Source organism: Aricia agestis, chromosome 14, assembly GCF_905147365.1.
Source record: "Aricia agestis chromosome 14, ilAriAges1.1, whole genome shotgun sequence".
NCBI classification, from domain to species: domain Eukaryota; kingdom Metazoa; phylum Arthropoda; class Insecta; order Lepidoptera; family Lycaenidae; genus Aricia; species Aricia agestis.
In genome coordinates this window covers 11,503,048-11,513,556 of record NC_056419.1, presented here as the reverse complement: position 1 = coordinate 11,513,556, position 10,509 = coordinate 11,503,048, and positions in this window count along the sequence as shown.

Below are 10,509 nucleotides of genomic sequence, written 5' to 3'. Positions count from 1 at the left end.
GATGAAAATTGGTGTGCACATACTTTGACTCTTGTGAAAGGGCATAAGATAATTATTGTCTTGAAAAATGTACGGTTACCGCGTTATAAAGTTTCCTATTTTGCGCCTAAGCCGCTGAACAAATTTTGATGAAACTTGGTATGGAGATACTTTGAGTCCCGGAAAAGGCCATAGGATCCTTTTTATCTCGGAAAAATGTATGGTTCCCAGGCGTTAAATAAAATGATTTCTGCTTATACCGCTACAATGGATTTTGATGATATTTGGTATGCAGATATACGTTATGTCTCGGGAAAAGACAGAGAGTTCCCGCTTCCTCTTCCCTTCCCGCACTTCCCGCAGAGAGCTCTTATGTATTGCGCACACACTTGGGTACTATGATATTACTCCTGCGTAACTGGCCTGGTTTTATTGAAACCGGCCACCGCCACCGAAACCGGTGTGGAAGTTTTTAGGGTTCCGTAGCCAAATGGCAAAAAACGGAACCCTTATAGATTCGTCATGTCTGTCTGTCTGTCCGTCCGTATGTCACAGCCACTTTTCTCCGAAACCATAAGAGCTATACAATTGAAACTTGGTAAGTAGATGTAGTCTGTAAACCGCATTAAGATTTTGATACAAAAATTGAAAAATTATCAAAAGTTTTAGGGATGTGATGTGATGATCCCCTAGGTACAACTGAAACAAAAAAAAAATTTTTTTGTCTAACCTATTCGTGTGGGATATATATGGATAGGTCTTCAAAAATAATATTGAGGTTTCTAATATAATTTCTTTGTAACCTGAATAGTTTGCGAGAGAGACTCTGCCAATGTAGTAAAATGTGTGTCCCCCCACCCCCCCTCTAACTTCTAAAGTAGGGGTATGATAATTCTAAAAAATATATATGATATTTATTACTGTAAAAACTACCAACGAAAATTGGTTTGAACGAGATCTAGCAAGTAGTTTTTTTTTATACATCATAAATGGTAAACCTTAATTTACCTTTCATTAAATCAACTGAAATATAAAAAAAAAATATAAAAAAAATTATACGTGGGAGAGCCATGCTTCGGCACGAATGGGCCGGCTCGACCGGAGAAATACCACGTTCTCACAGAAAACCGGCGTGAAACAGCGCTTGCGCTGTGTTTCGCCGAGTGAGTGAGTTTACCGGAGGCCCAATTCCCTTCCCTATCATCCCCAATTCCCTTCCCTTCCCATCCCTACCCTCCCCTATTACCCTATTCCCTCTTAAAAGGCCGGCAACGCACCTGCAGCTCTTCTGATGCTGCGAGTGTCCATGGGCGACGGAAGTTGCTTTCCATCAGGTGACCCGTTTGCTCGTTTGCCCCCTTATTTCATTAAAAAAAAAAATCAAAAAACTTTTTATTTCATAGAAATTAACCTTATTGCTGCTGCGGAACCCTTCATGGGTGAGTCCAACTCGCACTTGGCTGGTTTTTATTTATTATAATTACCAGCATTGGACATTGGGCATAATTATTGAAATACTCGTTAGTCTAATTAAATTATTAATCTAATTGCAAACTAAAATTAGAATACATTTTATACATATTATTAACTAATTAACTTACGGGTAATTTCAGATGCACAACAATTACTTCATCAATCTGATTAATTTGTAATCTGATTAAAATTACTAATTACTTTTTGTCCAACTCTGCACGTGATAAACTAATTATTTCTACATTAACTAAATTTAATCAAAATCGGTTCAGCAGTTTAAACGCAAATTAATAAAGTTTATTGCGTAAAAACCGAACATTTTCCATGATAAAAAATATTATCCTATGTCCTTCTCCAAAACCTTACGTAATATCTACATGTACTCTATATCGATATCATAAGCCAAATTCATTTTTGTTGACTGCGCAGGAACCATACATTTTCCGGGAAAAAAGTATCTAATGTCATTTTAATTGATTCAAAGTATCTGCATTCAAAATTTTATCAAAATCGGTTCAGCGGTTTAAGCGCAAATCATTTTAGAAACATAGTACATAAATGCTATATACAAAACCTCACTTACAGGAATAAGCATTAACCATTTTTGTACTCTAGAATATGTTACAGTTGGTTTTCAAAAAAATGGATTTCACTGTCGTAAACCTTATGTTATAAAGAACAAAACTGCATTATTAACTCAAAATCCGATTTTATGTGGAATGAAATACTAATGCTTAACAGCAGCCATATAACAGGCTCCAAGAAAAGTATACTTCACCACAGTGCAGCAATTTGACTAGGTACAAGTGTGGACATGCTACAACTATAGTTTGAGTATCTACATTCTAGATATTTTCTAGAACGTTAGGGAAGTGCAACTCAGAAATACCGCGCCAAATATCATGCTAAATTACAACTGGGTTTTCGTATTGAATGCGAGCTTTGAGGCTTTATAAAATAGGATATGAGGAAGATTTCGAGGGTATCTAATCTTAATGTTGAATGTATGTACAAAAATCAATCAATTTGATTTATGTTTAATTATGCTATTATTCAATTATGGTATTACGTTTAATTAATTAAGTGAGGATATCAATTGACTCATATTTATTCGATCTGTCATTTTTTTTTGTACTTGACAGCCCGCCATTGGCCAACCATCGGCCCGCCTTTATTATCACCCCCTTTAGCTGACTCAGACGTTATTACTTTCTAGTGCTATTTAAAAGAAATATACTGCCTTTTAAACACCAAGAACGTTGTTTTAAGTCCATAGCCTTATTCCAAAACTTAACAACACTGATTAATATAACGGCTTAAATTTAGTAAAGATTGTCATCATACAGGGTAACCTCTAGTAAAATGGTAAATTCAATTAAGTAATTTAAACTTAGTAGTTAACTTCAAAGTAGTTTTCTAATGTAAAAGTTTATACAGACTTTTAAATATTCCTTTACCTCTTAATTATGAAATAGCATCTGAAACTTCTCGAAGGAATTTCAATTTTTATCAAGCTACAAAGAATTTGTAGTAAAATAAATTTTAAGGTTGGGTTGCACCAGAGGCGTGGTTAAAGTTAAAGTTATGGTTATAGTTAAGTATGGCGTCCTTTAGCTTTAACTTTAACCTTAACTTTAACTGGAGAAATTCACAGATGTCTGTTGCGTTCATTTTCTTATCCGAGCTACAGGTAACGGGATTCACAGTATAAAAAAAAATATTATCTGTAAAAATCATCAGGAAAAATATAACAATATGAAACATAGTAAATTTTCACGAAAAATTTAGATATACGTATGAGCGGTTATGGTAAAATATGGAGTCCGTGGACGCCATAATATATAACTTTAATAAAAGATCTGACATTTTGCACTGCTCGACAAGGTTTTAAATGCACGTGGCAAAAAAAGGAACTAACGCTGTCATCATACAAAAACGCAACTTTTGACAGTTCTCCTTTACCAGCAGCGCCCCCGCCCACGTTCATTTATAGCCTTGTCGGACCAGCTGTCATCTGTCAAAATCTGTGGTCAAAGTTAAGGTTAAAGTTAAAGTTAGCCTTAACAAGAACCATAACTTTGACCATAACTTTAACTTTAACCACGCCTCTGGTGCAACCCACCCTAAATTGAGCACATCAGATGGTACAGCCGTGTCCTCGACAAGTTTAAGAGTGGTCGTAACCATCATTTTCCAAAGTATTTCATGAATTGTCCGTGCCCCCATGTTTTCTTTTGTGACTAAATAATATTATTATGACTATGTAAATTGTATAATATAAACGCTATATACAAGCTTACATATTATACCATTATACTAGCTAAAAGCTGAGCTTTGTGAGGGCTCGCGTCATCACACCTGGACGGGCTGACACATCTACATATAAATAAAAATTACTATGTTAAAGCACAAATCAATAGGCGTGATAGTTTTTCCGTAAAGTGTACCACAAAATGTTCAGGTTGTGGGATATACTAGGCTACTACTGATGACTACTTTTATAGCCAATGGCTATGTAAGGAGCGTGCTCACAGCGTTTTAAATCTATGTGGCAATTTTGTGCTACCTGGCCTGAACTTTGTGGACTGTGGTTAATTCTCGACGCAAGTAGACGATTTACAAGTTTTGATAGTAGCTGAATAGAAGTACATTCTAAAAATACAAAGTCAAGGAATTTAACACTTAAAGTTAGAACTTAGGTAAAGTAAGCTCCAAAAGTCGTGTGTCCCTGAAACTCTCTAAGCTTCACGAGGTAAAAATTAAAGTTTTAATGGATGTTTCCCACGAAAATCGTCTGGCGCAATTATAACATTTTTCATATTTTTTAAGGTGTGAATTCCTTCAACCTGCTCAAACTTCCACGGCCTACCACCGCAACTCATGTGCAGAAGAATCTACTTTTTGACCGACTTCCAAAAAGCAGGAGGTAATACGTTCGGCTGTCATGTATCTTTTTTTTTTATGTAAGTTCAACGATTACTCAGCCGTTTGTGGTCATATTTTCAAAATTCTTTTTGTGTTGTATAGGGTTTAACTCGAATTTGGTACCATGTTCACAAAAGTGGTGATCTGATGATGGGATCCTTGAGGAATCGAGGGGACTCCTTGAAATTTGTATGGAAACATATAGTGATTTCAAGTTTTTCTGAAGTATTCGAGGTACATGCTACCAAAAAGTAAGATTTCGCACCAGGTTATACCCTGGATCCGAAGGTACGCAACAGAACTTTTGAATCCTTATAGATACAGGTTCCGGGATTTTGGCGTTGTTTAAACCACTGAAAGCATAAGCCAATATATCAATTTAATTAATCATCATCATCACAATTATAATTATACCATGGGTCATCACGATAATGTGATTTTGGGTCATAAGACCCAATTAGTGGTACTTTTCGTGATATTTTGCATCGAAGCTGATGTTTTTGATGATTGTTTCGCTGTTTGTGGACCGATTTTCAAAATTATTGTGTTGTTGTATAGGATTTAATCTAAATTTTGTATAACAATTACGAAAGTGGTCATCTGATGATGGGATCTATGAGCAATCGAGGTAAATCCTCGAAATTTATTATAACACACAAAGTGGTTCAGAAGTTGTTTCTAGTAACTTAAACATATGTTACAAATAAGTGAAATTTCATACGAAGGTATCCATGGACCAGATACACTGAACAGAACAGAATCTATACTTAATATTATAATTGGGAAGAGTTTGTTTGTTTGTTTGTTTGTTTGAACGCACTAATCTCAAGAACTACTGGTCCGATATGAAAAATTATTTCAGTGTTAGATAGCCTATTTATCGAGGAAGGCTATAGGCTATAGTTTATCACGCTAATACTAATAGGAGCTAAGAAATAGAGGAAAGTGTGGGAAAAAACGGGGGAAAATTATTTGAAAGGGCTTATTCGAACGCGCTAATCTCGGGAACTACTGGTCCGATTTGAAAAATTCTTTCAGTGCTAGATAGCCTATTTATCGAGGAAGGCTATAGGCTATAGTTTATCACGCTAATACTAATAGGAGCTAAGAAATAGAGGAAAGTGTGGAAAAAACGGGGGAAAATTATTTGAAAGGGATTATTTGAACGCGCTAATCTCGGGAACTACTGGTCCGATTTGAAAAATTCTTTCAGTGCTAGATAGCCTATTTATCGAGGAAGGCTATAGGCTATAGTTTATTACGCTAATACTAATAGGAGCTAAGAAATAGAGGAAAGTGTGGAAAAAACGGGGGAAAATTATTTGAAAGGGCTTATTTGAACGCGCTAATCTCGGGAACTACTGGTCCGATTTGAAAAATTCTTTCAGTGCTAGATAGCCTATTTATCGAGGAAGGCTATGAGCTATACTTTATTGCGCTAAGACTAATAGGAGCTAAGAAAAAGAGGAAAGTGTGAAAAAAACAGGGGAAATTATTTGAATTTTTCTGTTATTTGGCACAGAATATAAGAAGTAGACCACGTGAAGGATCATAGGAGGACTAATTTGTGTGTGAAATATCTAATTTACGCGGACGAAGCTGCGGGGAACGTTATATTCCACGTGGTCACGACATCACACGTATTAACGGCTGGGCCCCTTTTTGCTGAAATCCATACTAATATTATAAATGCGAAAGTATCTCTGTCTGTCTGTCTGTCTGTCTGTCTGTCTGTCTGTCTGTCTGTCTGTCTGTCTGTCTGTCTCGCTTTCACGCCAAAACTACTGAACCGATTGCAATGAAATTTTGTACACAGTTATTCTAGAGTCTGAGAAAGGACATAGGCTACATTTTGATGTGGGAAAATATCTTATTTCCATGAAAATATCGATGAAAATTAATGCGCATTGCGCGTGGCCAGCGCTCATCCCGGGGGTCCTGGGTTCGAGTCCCGCAGGCGGAACAAAAAGTTTTCAATGTTCCTGGGTCTTGGATGTGTATTAAAATAATATTTCAAAAATCTTAAATATATTTTATGTATAATATTATAAAAAGCCAGAAATATATCGATGCAATGAACATTTTAGTTCTAATACGATTCAACAGATGGCGTTTTATTTTTTACTTCATTGTAACATAGAACTAATCAAAATTTCACGAATTTTTCATTTGTTTTCAAAATGGTGCATTCAACTGACTCAATATTTTAATATATAATATAAAATTATATTTCCGAGGGACTGGACTAGCGAATTTTTAAAAAGTTGTATATTTTGATTTGTAACATACTCGAGTCTACAGATAAACTGAGCTTACAAATTACAATTAATTAAGCTCAGATTCTAAACGTATTTAAACGGTGCTTAAAGACTTAAGTTTGTAAATAGTGTATGAAGGGTAAGTATGGGTCATTAAATTTAAATGCTATGTAAGGCATTTTTATGTCCTTCCCGGATATAAAGGCAATTTCATCGAGTTAATGACATTTGTCCGTTAACCGAATAATGACCGGGTTCTTAGATTTTTTACAGGAGTTTAACTATTTCACAAAGTTATTGGTACTAGAGATCGCCCAATGGTCGAAATTCGACCTTAGTTTCAACGACATTAGGACTACAGACTACTACTTACCTATATTTTGTAAAAAAATATTAACTTTATCATATTTTTTCAACTCTTGTCTCTAGGACTCAGCTGATCTCAGACTGGCCGTGTAAGCATTGTCTAATAGTATCTAACATTCAATAAAAAAAAACTTAATCCATTTTCAATTTGTCAACTTTTTGTCAACAGACTTCAACCTTAAATAAAAGAGAATAATTCGTATGTATAGGTTTGTCACTCAAAAATCTGTCATCTTCTTGAGTGTGCGTTATGTTATATATGTAGTGTGTAATGTTTTATTTGTTAAAAAATGTATGATAAAAGCATAATTTCAAAATAATATTAGCTCGATGCACTCCTTCACCATATAAGCTATAACTGTGCAAAATTTCATTCACCTAAGTTTCCGCATTTTTTTCGTCAAAAGGGATACAAAGTTTTTCGCTTGCGTATTATTAATAGTACCTGGATGACCGAGCTTTGCTCGGTATAGCAAACACTCATTGACTTCGTGTTACTTAATAACGCCATCTGCTGGTCGTTAAAACAATTAGTTGCAAACAAAATAGTATTATTATTCGCCAATAGATGTCAGGAAGAGTCATATTTTTCAGTTTATCGATTATCGATAAAACACGAATAAGAAGACATTTTCTGAAAATGATTCCTAGCTAGATCGATTTATCGCCCCCGAAACCCCCTATATACTAAATTTAATATATATATATAATTGGATTTATATATATATATAATTGCCTTTGTATATAATAAATGATTCCAATTATATATATATATAATTGGAATCTCGGAATCGGCTCCAACGATTTTCATGAAATTTAGTATATAGGGGGTTTCGGGGGCGATAAATCGATCTAGCTAGGAATCATTTTCAGAAAATGTCTTCTTATTCGTGTTTTATCGATAATCGATAAACTGAAAAATATGACTCTTCCTGACATCTATTGGCGAATAATAATACTATTTTATATATATATTTTATATATATTTTATATATATATATATATATATATATATATATATACAAGGTGTAACAAAAACAAGTGATAATACTTTAGGGTGTGTATGTGTTCCTTATAGAGAGTTCACTGTGAAAGTAGCAGCGCTGAAAGACCAAATTTCTTTTTCACTTTTGTATGGGGAAACTCGTGACGTTCGGGCGCTTGCCCATACAAAAGTGAAAAAATTTTTTGGTCTTTCAGCGCTGCTACTTTCACAGTGAACTCTCTATAAGGAACACATACACACCCTAAAGTATTATCACTTGTTTTTGTTACACCCTGTATATACATATATATACAGGAATTGCTCGTTTAAAGATATAAGATAAGATACATATAGATACCCGCTGTTTGGATGGTTTACATTATTTTAATCCAGTGATAGTATCCAGCGGTGTATTTAGTAACACATCGCTCTATTTAGTAATACAGCGGTGTATTTAGTAACACAGCGCTGTATTTAGTAATACAGCGTTGTATTTAGTAATACAGGGCTGTAGTTAGTAATACAGTGGTGTAGTTAGTAATACAGCGCTATTACTATATTCATGCCAATTTTCAGCAAAATCGGTTCAGCTGTTTGGGCGTGAAGCACTGACAGACATACAAACTTTTGCATTTATATTATTGGTGTGGAAGGATGGATAGATTCAACATTTCTGTCACTGTAAGCTAGTTGGCTTTATAATAATTAACTAGGATTTTTTAAGAATAGGTATTCATTCCAATATAAAATATGCGAAAGTGTGTCTGTCTGTCTGTTACCTCTTCACGCTCAATTTTGCGGAAATTTGGCATGGAGATACTTTGAGTCCCGAGAAAGGACATAGAATATATTTATCCCGGAAAAATGTACGGTTCCCGCGTGATAACGAATTTTGGCGCAACGGAGTTGCGGGCGTCATGTAGTTTTCAACTAAGTATTTGGAAAGTGATAGAATTAATGAAGACTACAAGTAGTAGCCTTCATTTAGCTTTTATCACTACAATTGAAAAAAGTGTACTGTAATTGCAATTACAGTACACTACAGCCTACAACAGCTGTCAGTTCCGGCCATTTCGAGAGCAGTACAATGTTGGCGCTATTTATTGTCATACAAAACATTACCGCTATAATTACTATGTGCCATAAATAACAGCAGGCTAATAAGGTTGTTAAGACTTTTGCAAACGCTCACTCATTTCTGTGTTATTCAGTTGATGTTTACGGGAACGCTCGCAAAGTAACAAAGTTGTAAATTCATTATGCACGTGGACATGAGTTTACGAAACCCTTTTTTCGAATTCAACTCGTAAATAACGAAGTTTACACTGCCGTAAACATTGTTTTCTAGACCTTCCCGACCCATTGGGAAAATTTATTCGCCTCCCAAACTAGAAGTTACCGCAAGATTTTCGAGTGCGATCAAATTCAAATAAGTAAAATATAGAAAAGAATCTTGGGCGAGTTCGAGTCTCGTGTGAGTCAGCTGACCCTTATGCCGGACGAATAGCAATGTTATTTCTGTGTAATATCCACAGATTGTCATGCTTATTTGAAATATTACCGAAGTGACTAGTAAGTAGTATCTAATCGTTTAGGCTACATTTCATTTCATTTCATTTTTTTAAAGTTACATTTGAAATGAAACTATGTATTACAATTTACAATATGAGCAGCCTGCATTGTTCTGACTAAACTTGAAATCATTTCAAGTAATTGTTCTGACCAATGTCTATCGTGGAACACGAACCCACGACCGTCCAGAGAGCGTTATGCACTAACCCATAACGCCTACTTCTTCTTCAGAGGCTTCACGTATTACCTTAGCAAGAAGGTATGCAGTATATTCTGGTCAATGGATGAGAAATAATAGAATGCTAATAGGCTGTTTTACCACTTCCTGATAAGTGCCGAATAGGCTATCCACCACTTATCTGACAGATAGAGTATGAGAAATGGTTAAGGCCCTAAATCTTCTTTTCTATGTAGCCGAACAAAAATAACTTACAATTTAAGCGTCTTACTTTTTATTCTTCACTGTAACGTTTTATGGGACCTATAATTATCTTTATCGAGATTGCGTAAAACAATAATATTTGATTGCCTCTATCATTATCGGGGTTCCATAAAGGGAATATGTATAAAAATAAAGAGACAGCAGTAAATTTTTATGTTTTTATCTCGACTGAAAAAATTACTTCCTCAGGATGGCGTTCAATAATGAAATTCTATATGCCAGGAGTCGAATAATTCGATCATAAATATTCCATCGCTCTTCATTTTAACGACAGGAATCAGGAGCATTCAAAGATAATTGCAATTGTATTCTGTATGCTACGACTATAAATTTCACTTTAATTGTCGTAAGCTTCGTAAGCTAAATACAAGGCGAATTCGGCTTATTCAAAATTAAAGTTTCAGTAAAAACCTTCAAGACAAAAAAATTTATACTGCGAACATTTAACTTCTCCATTTTGGAAGTCGGTTAAAAAATAAGTATATGTTCGACCCATAAAGTTAATATAC